Source organism: Dermacentor andersoni, unplaced genomic scaffold (assembly GCF_023375885.2).
Source record: "Dermacentor andersoni unplaced genomic scaffold, qqDerAnde1_hic_scaffold ctg00000059.1, whole genome shotgun sequence".
NCBI lineage: Eukaryota > Metazoa > Arthropoda > Arachnida > Ixodida > Ixodidae > Dermacentor > Dermacentor andersoni.
In genome coordinates this window covers 483,099-493,023 of record NW_027314771.1, presented here as the reverse complement: position 1 = coordinate 493,023, position 9,925 = coordinate 483,099, and the positions used below count along the sequence as shown (strand labels likewise).

The following is a 9,925-nucleotide window of genomic DNA, read 5'->3' as shown; positions in this document are numbered from 1 at the left end:
CCACCGGTGGCACTGCGAACCTATGTCTTTCAACCGGTTGGTTCCTTGACTGAGCGGGCTCATCACGGTTTGTGCCCCTCAGAAGCTGTTCCACTTTGGCTGAAATTAAGGCCAAAGGGTAGTCAACCCTAGAAAGGTGATCAACCTGTGCAGCAAGACTATGTTGCATCTTGTGTGAACAAGATTTATTGAGGCTGTTAACGAGGGAAAACTTTTAATACCTCATTTAACGAGCTTTGAGTGTGCAGAGTTAAAGGGCAAGAGTGACTTCTTACTTCTCAGATCGAAGCACCAGCCTGAGATCTACAAAGCGCGAGGAATCATCAATGGGGACCTCATGCGTTAGTTGTAGAGGCTTTCTTAAACATCTCCAAGACTCCCGAAGCAACAGGCTCGAAAGCGTGATCAGCACAATCAATGAATACCACGTGGTCATTCACAAACCTGCACACTTTGACAGGAGACTCATCTAGGTGACCTTCAATATTGCAATCATGATGAGCGAGATAAATATAACATAGTGGCGGCGCCAGGCATGATCCTATACAAATACCATTTATTTGTATATTGTGCAGGATCATGCCTGGCGCCGCCACTGAGTGATATTTATCTAGCTAATCATGATTGAAATATTCAAGGTCCCCTAGATGCGTCTCTCGTTGTCAAAGTGTGCAAGTTTGTGGACGACTACCTGGTATTTATTGATTGCACTGATCATGCTTTTGAGCCTGCTGCTTGGGAGACTTGGAGATCTTTAAGAGCTGCAGCCTCTAGAACTAACAAATGAGGTCCCCACTGATGATTCTTTGCGCTTTCTTGATCTCAGGCAAGTGCCTTACAAATAAACAGGTGGGCTAGTGTTTTGAACCGAGAAGAAGTCACTCTTGCCCTTTAACTCTGCACATTCAAAGCTTGTTAAACGAGGTATTGTAAAGATTTGCCTCGTTAACAGCCTCAATAAATCTTGCTCACATGAAATGCAAGATAGTCTTGCTGCACAGGTTGATCGCCTTTCTTGGGTTGGCTACCCCTTGGCCTTAATTTCAGCCATAGCGGAACAGCTTCTGAAGGGCACAAAACGTGATGAGCGCACTCAGACAAGGAACCAGCCGGTTGAAAGACTGGTTCGCAGTGCTACCGTATGTGCATGATGTCTCCGATAGGCTAAAAAAAGATTTGGCAACCTCCAGGAATCCCAGTCCTTTTCACAGCCCCGGAAAAGCTGGCAAAGCTCTGTAAGCGTGTAAACGCGCCTAAATCGTGTCAGAGTTCTTGCTCTGTCGGGCACAGAAAACGTTTTGCGATATGTGTAACGAATGTGGTTTACCATATTCCCGTTTTGAGGCAGTAAATATGTTGGACGGACAGGCAGGTGCATAAATGATCGTTTAAAAGTGCACTATAACGTCCATAACACTGTTCAAGGCCACTTGGGCATTCATTGCCGGGACTGCCGCTGCATGCCCCTCTTTGAAGATACGCAAGTTCTAGCGAAACACAGCTCACCCGGTACATTATTGATGCTTATTTCACCAGAAAAATGGGTAGTGTGTGCGTTATTGCCCCATCTATCACGCTGACCCCTAGTGAAGTCTTGTATCTCCACAGATAGAAATTGTGATTTTTTTTAGTGACCATGTTTTAGTACAATGACTTGCTGTTAGAACACCCCTTGTGACTGCCTTTCATTTTCTGCACATGGCCCTTCTTGTGTATAAACACACGATGTGGCAACGCAATAAAATATTGTTCGAAGTCAGCGCAGTGTATGTCATCTCTCGCAGTCCTTGTCCTTCACACTGTACGTCATTTTTATACTGAACAGTGAATATTAATTGATTCAAAATTAGAAAAAATATAGTACACATCTGAGCTGCAAGAATGCAATTGATGCAGCAAATGACGTTTAGCTTTCCAAAAGAAAGAAAATGTTCACGTTTCACCACGAGGTGCAGGGACTCCATTCTCTGAGCATCTTGACCAATAAATGCAGCGCATGGCATTGCTGGAATCTTGCATCCTGCATTAACAAAATAAGAAGAGAATCATGAGAGTTCAGTCTGTGCAATTACACATGTGCACTGTGGAAAATTTGATAAGGCAACAAGCTCCTGAAAGTAACAAACTTAATGTGACTGGGAACAATGAACAGCTCAGGCAACTGGGCAAGACAGGTGAAAGGTAGGAGAAATTTCTATTTTGCAAATTTAGGAATAGCATTTACTGTGAACACTAAACCACTATGTCACTGTGAATACGAGGCACATACAGCAGCAAAAGCAAATAAATTTACAGTAGCCTTTTCACCATAGAAAATAAGAGTGAATAAAATTTAAGGACACTACCAATGACATCTCTCAACAACAGAAATTTGTCCAAGAGTGTGTATGTGACCTTAATATAAAATTGGCATGAAATGTGGAATATATCTCTGCATTACACTTTATAAGTACTGCAGCTGAGAACCTTACGGGATATGGCATATTAAGACTGACATGCACAAGACATTAAAAAATGGCTGTTTTTACACAACATTATTACACTAGGAGACAAAGAGTAATTTTACAGAGAGTGCACACAAAATGAAAATGAGGGAACCCCCACTGGCATTATCATTTGCCCTGCAATACATGCATCCAGCCCAACAATCTCCAACTCCCCAATGCAGTTTATTAGACCCTTTCTGTATCCTAAAATTTATTGTGTATTTCTTATTTACTAACTTAGTAATAATTGACAGTTCGGCATACTTTCCTTGAAAATTTAGCATGTGTTAACTATTTTTTTAGAGCAGGCCCCTTTCTTTCAATAGGTTAGCTTGGCAAACGGTGACAAATAGTATTCTCAAAGATCATAAGTTTAAATAAACTTATGATCCTTCGTCATGCTCCCACTTTCTACTTCATGCTCTAAACTGTGATACCCCTCGTAGGCAGTTTATGTTATTCTGTGAATACATACATGGTCCTCCTTTGTGTAGCATCTCAACTAGAGCCTGAAATTTCTTGTCTCCTAAAAAATCATCTCTACCGCCCAAAATATATTGCACGGTTACCCTTCACTTGGGGGGTGAGGAGGGATTGTATATAAGTGTTCACATATTCAATGAACCTCAGAGCCACAACCATTTCTCATCCTGTGTTGCCACTACCCGCATGAGTCGCAATGGTTGTAAATTGGCTACCCGCCCTCCCCCGCCTAAAAGTACATTTTGCCACATGGAAAATGACCACAGCATTGCATTTGATTGAATGAGTCCTCCTGTGCATGTTTTTTTTCTCGTCTTGTAATGGCTAGGTTCAACATGGTCAAGTCTGAAAACTGCCAAGCCCCAACCAATAGTTTGTGTAGTTTCAAAATTATGAAGCATTCATTTTTCAAGACTTGTCCCAAATTAAGCATGAGGCAGATTTTCATGATGCAAATGAGGAAAGGTTGTGCTTAGCGACAATGATAGGCCTGCTATATCCTGCAAAACTGTATGTAATGACATATGCTTGCAATTTTCATGAGCAGCTAGCTCAGTACAACAAATAGGTGCAATGCCTGCGGAAATGTTTTTTAACACCCATGAGTGGTCCTAGTTTCTTGTAGTTTCTTCAAATCCCTTGCAGTCTAGATTGCAATCCGGCGCATGTTAATATTGTATTTGAAATAAAAACAGCTCAAATATTAAGGTTTTGAGAATTATACGGGATTAAATTAAGGGTAGACAAGTAATGCAACGAGCAAATAACAAGCTCATTGCATAGAGAAAGGAAATATTCCTTTCCTGCAAAAACATTGGTAGCAGGAAGGTCATACGAAATTAGCACTGAATGCACAATAAAGAATATCATGCTGGAATGCCCCCATCTGTGAATATTCTTGCACAAAGAAAATCCTCATTATGAAAGGCCATCAAGAAAATGCAAGTGTATGCTTTGGATCAACAGTCATACCTGCAGTATGCACTACAATCGGCAATATTTAAATACACACACAACTGCATATGATATCAAGCTTAGGCCGCCAAAGAGCCTCAGAGTTTTAAATTATAACTTGACTTACTATATTAAACTACACACCTATATCTACTTACAATGTAGTCTTCCCAACTGCTTCCTAGAAGACATCAACCATCTGCCCGAAGGTGAACGCAAGTGGCTTGCTCTTAATAGAGGGCACCAAGGCTGGGCATTGTGAAATTGATGCTATCATCTGCATGACCTGCGAGAAACAACACTCTAAGATAAACAAATGCTATTAGAATGAAAGACAAGATCACTGGTAATGAGCCTCGTTTTGGTTTGCACGAGAAAAGCAAAAAATATGGACTTTGCGCTGCTTACTAAAAAAGAAGCAAGCTTCCTTCCAGATGTTGCAGTCATGCATTAAGATTGTCACACAGCTGCATGTTTGTATGCTCATATGCTGCTGTTGCTACTGTGCCAGCATGCTTTGCATAGCTTATTATTTCAAGTTATATTGATTATTGTGTTTTCTTGCCAATTTTTGGCAAATAGCACCAGCAAAGAAGTAGCTCACTTACACACACACACTCCCTTGTGAGGAGCGAATTCACACACGCACGCATGCATACACGCGCGCACAAACACACACACACACAAGCCTCTACCACATAAGCAGCTTCCCACGCTTGACACACTGCATTTTTTATCCTTTGACACTCCTACTGCTAAGGCATAAAAAGCCTTCGTGTGACCAACCCTAAACTCCTCAACCTACACTTCCAGCTTAAACACTTTCTCGAGATCCAGGACAAGCCTTCTAGCTTCCCTAGTGCTCCAAACTGTAGTTACGAATTTCAATAGGGCTATAGGCGACAGCTCTCGAAGAGCATGCAAACTACCCGGAGGGACCTAAAGCTTGCATATGATACCTCTAAAGCGCAACAACAACATTTCAAATTTTCAAAATTCAATAAAGCTCCCGAAGACAATTGCTATATACGTAGGACGGGGGGTCTTGAATAACCTGCTGTTCACAATTTCAGCGGTTGTATGCATCAACGGAAATGTGGGCTAATGGGAAATTCACGTCTTTAAGATCAGAATTAGTGTAATGGCGAAACGCACTACCATATTTCTTAATCATTTATTTGTGCTCTGGATATAACGTTTCTTTTAGAATAACAATCAAGGATATCGATTCATCAGGGCAGAGGCGGGAAAAAGGAGGAAGCGTATACCTGACGCCTTCCCACTGATCCTCCTGAGAAACAGCGCCTGATACAGCAGTTGTCCAGGTTGGCTTGAAACCAAACTCGGCTTTCAGGCGGCAACACTCGCTGCACCAAATTGGAAGAGTTTTATTGCGAGTAAAACTCTACGGGCCTTATGCAATACATACACACGCACACAAAACGCACTCGCGCGCACACAAATATACGCACTCTCAAAGCGCAGACACAAAGGCACGCACGCGCACATTGATAAACACAATCACACATACATGCAGGCAGACACGCTAACACGTGCACGCACACACAGTGACCCACACAGAAACACGCTCACAAAACACGTACGCACTAGACACACGCAAGCACGCCGGCCCATACAAACCGGTATGTATGCGCGCGCAAGACACACACACACACACACACACACACACACACGCACACGCACACAAAGCGAGCTGAGCTGAGCGCACGCACACACACGAATCGAGCCGAGCGCGAGCGCGCACACACGCACAGACAAAGCGAGCCGAAAACATGCTGAAGGCGCCCGGCAAGCAGCAACAGCAGCACGCGACCGCATCAGGGAGAACCAATACCGCGCCAGTTCTTTCGAAAGGTGGCAAAGTCAGTCGTCCTTTTTCTACGCGACGCAATAGTGGTCGACCACATTTAACTTAAGTGCGAGCGACCGTATTACAAGAAGCCGCGCTGAACGCACAAAACAAGCACATCTATGAACGTTGAAGCGCTGAGAAAAGCGTAACTATGCAGGCGCATCACGCCCGATGTAAGACGGGGCGCGATCGAGGTAGTTAACTTGCCCTACTAGGAGTGCAGCTGCTCTTGCTCTTACATTAGTGAATTATGCTACGAGATCACAGTAAGATACTTCTAGAGCGAACAAAAACACGTAACAAACCAAAGAAATACCAAATAAATGGACACTTGCCTGAAAATTTCCATTATGGCAGTACTACCGACCGCCGACACAGGGCACGTTGCAACTGCTCGTCTCAGCGTCCGTGGATCCATCTTCCAGTGCGTACGAACGCTTTGCTTTGAAGTGGAGCACGAGTAATACACAAAGCACGGGCCACACCTTTTTATACACCGCGCACAAAACTAATCACACGTTTAAAATTATGTCGCACAGCGCGAGACGCGAACGCATTTCACGTAGCTAAAGAATGCAATAATGGCGTAGCTTCCGCCTTCCCATCGTGCCGCGCGCCGAAGTGACTGTACAGCGTCGTCCCGTCACTTCCGGTCGCTTTTCATTGGGCAGGGTGGCGGGCGCGCAAATTGAACGTTTATTCTGGCAGGTTTGCTTGCTCGAATGGCCGCCTGTTAGCTGCTGCTTCGTTGTGGCCTCCAAACAAGAGCGGTGAGGCGGGTAGTTGCTACTACGGTTCGTGCCGAGCATATTTTTTTTTTGGGGGGGGGGGGCGCAGTCGGCGCTGCATGACTGAGGGTACAGTACACAAATCGGGACCGTGAGCGAGACGATCGGCGCTCTTCTGCTGGTGCGAATATATTATTCGCTGCGTCCAAACGAAGCAACCTTGCGAGGTCACAGCGTAGTTACAGCGATATCCTGGCTCGATAAAGACCCTCACATCTTGGTCGTGCGACAGCGACGCGTAAGCATTCATGAGGCGACTGAAGAATGCGTTTGTAAGAGCGTATGCTGTGGATAAGCAATTACAGCTTTGACGACACCAGCCCCTAATATATAGGCTGAGCCTTACAAACTGTGTCCGAGGATGCGCTTAGAAGGCAGACCAGTAGCTTAGTAAAACTCTGAATAACTTAGGCAAGGTACGTGGAGATTCGGATTTGAGAACTTCCAGCGTGATCTCGCCGCTATAAATGTCTTCGTTATGGCTTCACCAAGCAAATTGTACGTTGATGCCATTGTACATCAGAGGCTTGTCTAATAGCACGTCCCTGTTTGTTCAGCAATGTATCCAGACAGCTTCTTTAATTTCGCCACTTCTTGTTGGGCTTTTAAGGGCACCGAAATATTCGTACAGAATTGTGCAAGTTGCTCGCTCGTTTTCATTCTGCTACTGCAGTTAGTCTTAGAAGTGTTTAATTGCATGATAATATAATTGTGAGCACAAAATATAGTGATAATTAAATTGTAAGTGAAAGTGCGTACATTTTCTTGATGATACATTTTGGAGTGGCCGTCATGCCAGTAACATCAGAATCCTAGAAAAAGATCGACAGTCACTTAGGAATGCGAAAACTTAATCACTTCATGGATGTACACTTGCAATTATCACGTGACCATGATACGTCATACATTGTCACGTGTCTTCACAATTCTACCTTCATCTGCCGTAATCCACCTTGCTACAGTTTGTACGAACCTTAACCGAATTTATTCCACCCTAATTCACATTATTTACCCATAATTGCTCATAATTAACGTTGTTCTATTTACTACCTTCTGTATCACTACTGACGTCATCAGCGTCTTGTATGACGTCAATAGTGATACAGAAGACAGTAAATAGAACAAAGTTAATTATGAGCAATTATGGGTAAATAATGCAATAATGCCGCAATTTCACCCCTTCTTTCTGTTGGGTCTACTAGGCCTTGAAAGTATGTATAATATACTTTCAAGGCCTAGTAGACACAAGAGAAAGAAGGGGTGAAAGTATACAATATTTGCAGTGCAGGGCAAGAATAGAAAATTAAACTGTAAGACACTTTGAACAGCGATGTTGAATTAGTGGTGTCACAAATTGAGACTGTGGAGGCGGGAAGGCGGTTCCATTCAGTGGCTGTTCTTGGCAAAAAGGAAGAATGGCACATCAATTTTGTGTTGATGGTCGATGCGAGACGAGATACAACTTGGTGCGGTGAAATATTTTCTTTAAGAGAAGGGTTAAAGTACCATTTTCTATGAAAAATACACAGACGAAGGTACCTACGACGTAACCAAAGGTCAGGTTGACCTAGTGTTCTTTTCATGGACGTGACGCTAATATGACGTGAATAATTTGAGAGAATAAAAGGGCGGCGCGGTTCTGAATGCTTTCTGAATGCTTTCAAGGGAAATGACAAGATTGACATGAGCAGGGTCCCGTATGGATTGTTGTTGCGGAGAACGCGATCTTTCCTACCTGAAAGGCCATAAAATGCTTTATCATTAAAAATGCAATACCTACACACATTGCTCAATGCTTGGACGTGTACACGTTACTTAGATTTATGCATCAATGCGTTCAACACCCTTCAGTCGTCGATTTAACACCCTTCTTCTAGCAAAGTCGCACCTATGTGTACTGTACACCCTTGTGATAGGGTGTTTTGACCGAAAAGGGCGCTAAAAAGGTGTGGACAGGGGTGTAAATGCAGAAAGCACCCCTCTTAACACCCATAAGGGCGTAAAAATGTTTAGTGTGCATGCGGTTCTTACTGCTTCTGGGTGGCGATGTCGAGTCCAATCCGGGACCCACACTTGAAGAGCTGGCCGCTCAATTGAAGCTCATCGCGGGTGAAATAAAAAATGGCCGAGCAGAAACGAATGAAAAACTCAATGCGCATGATAAAAAGCTTGAGAAAATTGCTGGCCTTGAGATTAAAGTGACTGACTGTGTCAACAGAGTAGCTGAAATTGAATGTAGCATTAAAATTATGGCCAAAAAACTAGATGCCCTCGAAAACAGAAGCCGTCGTTCTAATCTGATCGTATATGGTGTCGAGGAACGAGAAAACGAGTCGACTCAAGTGCTTGAAAGAACTGTAGTTAAGGAAATTTTCGAGGATGTACTTGGCGTAACGATATCGGGAGTCGAACGCATTCACCGTCTTGGTAGGCTAAAGCAGGGCGATGAGCAAAAATCCAGGCCTATCATAATGAAGCTTGTTGATTACCAAGATAAAACCAACATTATGAAAAACTGCTCAAAATTGAAAGGCTCCAAAATTTCCATCGGTGAGGATTTTTCCCAGCCTATCCGAGAAATTAGAAGGAAGCTGTGGGCTCACACGAAAGAAAATCGTGATCGACAGGAAAAAGTACGCCTTGTGTATGATAAGGTTAAAGTAGAGGGAAGGCTCTTTTCTTGGGACGAAAACCGCAATAAAATGATGGCGGTAACAAAAAACGCCAAGCAGAAGGCAATGAAAAAAGATCTACCAAGCGAGCCACGTATCACGAGAAGCCGAAGTCAGCAACAATAATCAACATAAATGCTCGCAGTCTCATTAATAAGGTAGATCAGGTATAGAAGCAATACTCCTGGCACATGCACCTGATATCGTCAGTATCACAGAAACATGGCTGCATTCCGGTATTTCAGATAAGGAAGTTGTACCCCCAGGATATGCGATAGTGCGCAATGACAGGGAATCATGCGGTGGGGGTGTCACGCTGCTTCTTTTTAAGGAAGGGATCCACTTTTCTACTATGCCCAACGTAAAAGATACTGAAGCTTTGTGGTGCAACGTGCATCTTCAAGACACGATCGCTAAAGTGGGCGTCTTCTACAGGCCCCCGAATGCTGAAAGCGTGTGCTTTGAATCTTTACTTGACTATATGAAATCGCACGTGCACGGGGGCTCGATTGTACTTGCTGGTGATTTTAACCTTCCCGAGATTGAGTGGTGTTCCCTTGTCCCTGAAACAAAAGCTCAAAGCATACTACTGGACATTATGCTTGGCTTTAACCTTGATCAGCTTGTTGCCGCCCCAACTCGTGTACAGGGAACGTCATCCTCCATCTT

The 9,925-nt window shown here is 43.6% G+C and overlaps 1 long non-coding RNA gene across 2 annotated transcripts; it reads right to left on the bottom strand.

Annotated features, from left to right (window-relative positions):
- Positions 1 to 1,619: 1,619 nt before the first annotated feature.
- LOC129385874 (uncharacterized) lies at positions 1,620 to 6,454 on the bottom strand. Of its 2 annotated transcripts, none has more exons than XR_011891386.1 (3): positions 5,192 to 6,454; positions 4,082 to 4,209; positions 1,620 to 2,020 (listed from the first exon to the last, which is right to left on the bottom strand). It is a non-coding gene; the product is annotated as an uncharacterized lncRNA (long non-coding RNA). The 2 variants fall into 2 exon arrangements; XR_011891387.1 differs by having other exon boundaries at positions 6,132 to 6,454.
- Positions 6,455 to 9,925: the final 3,471 nt, after the last annotated feature.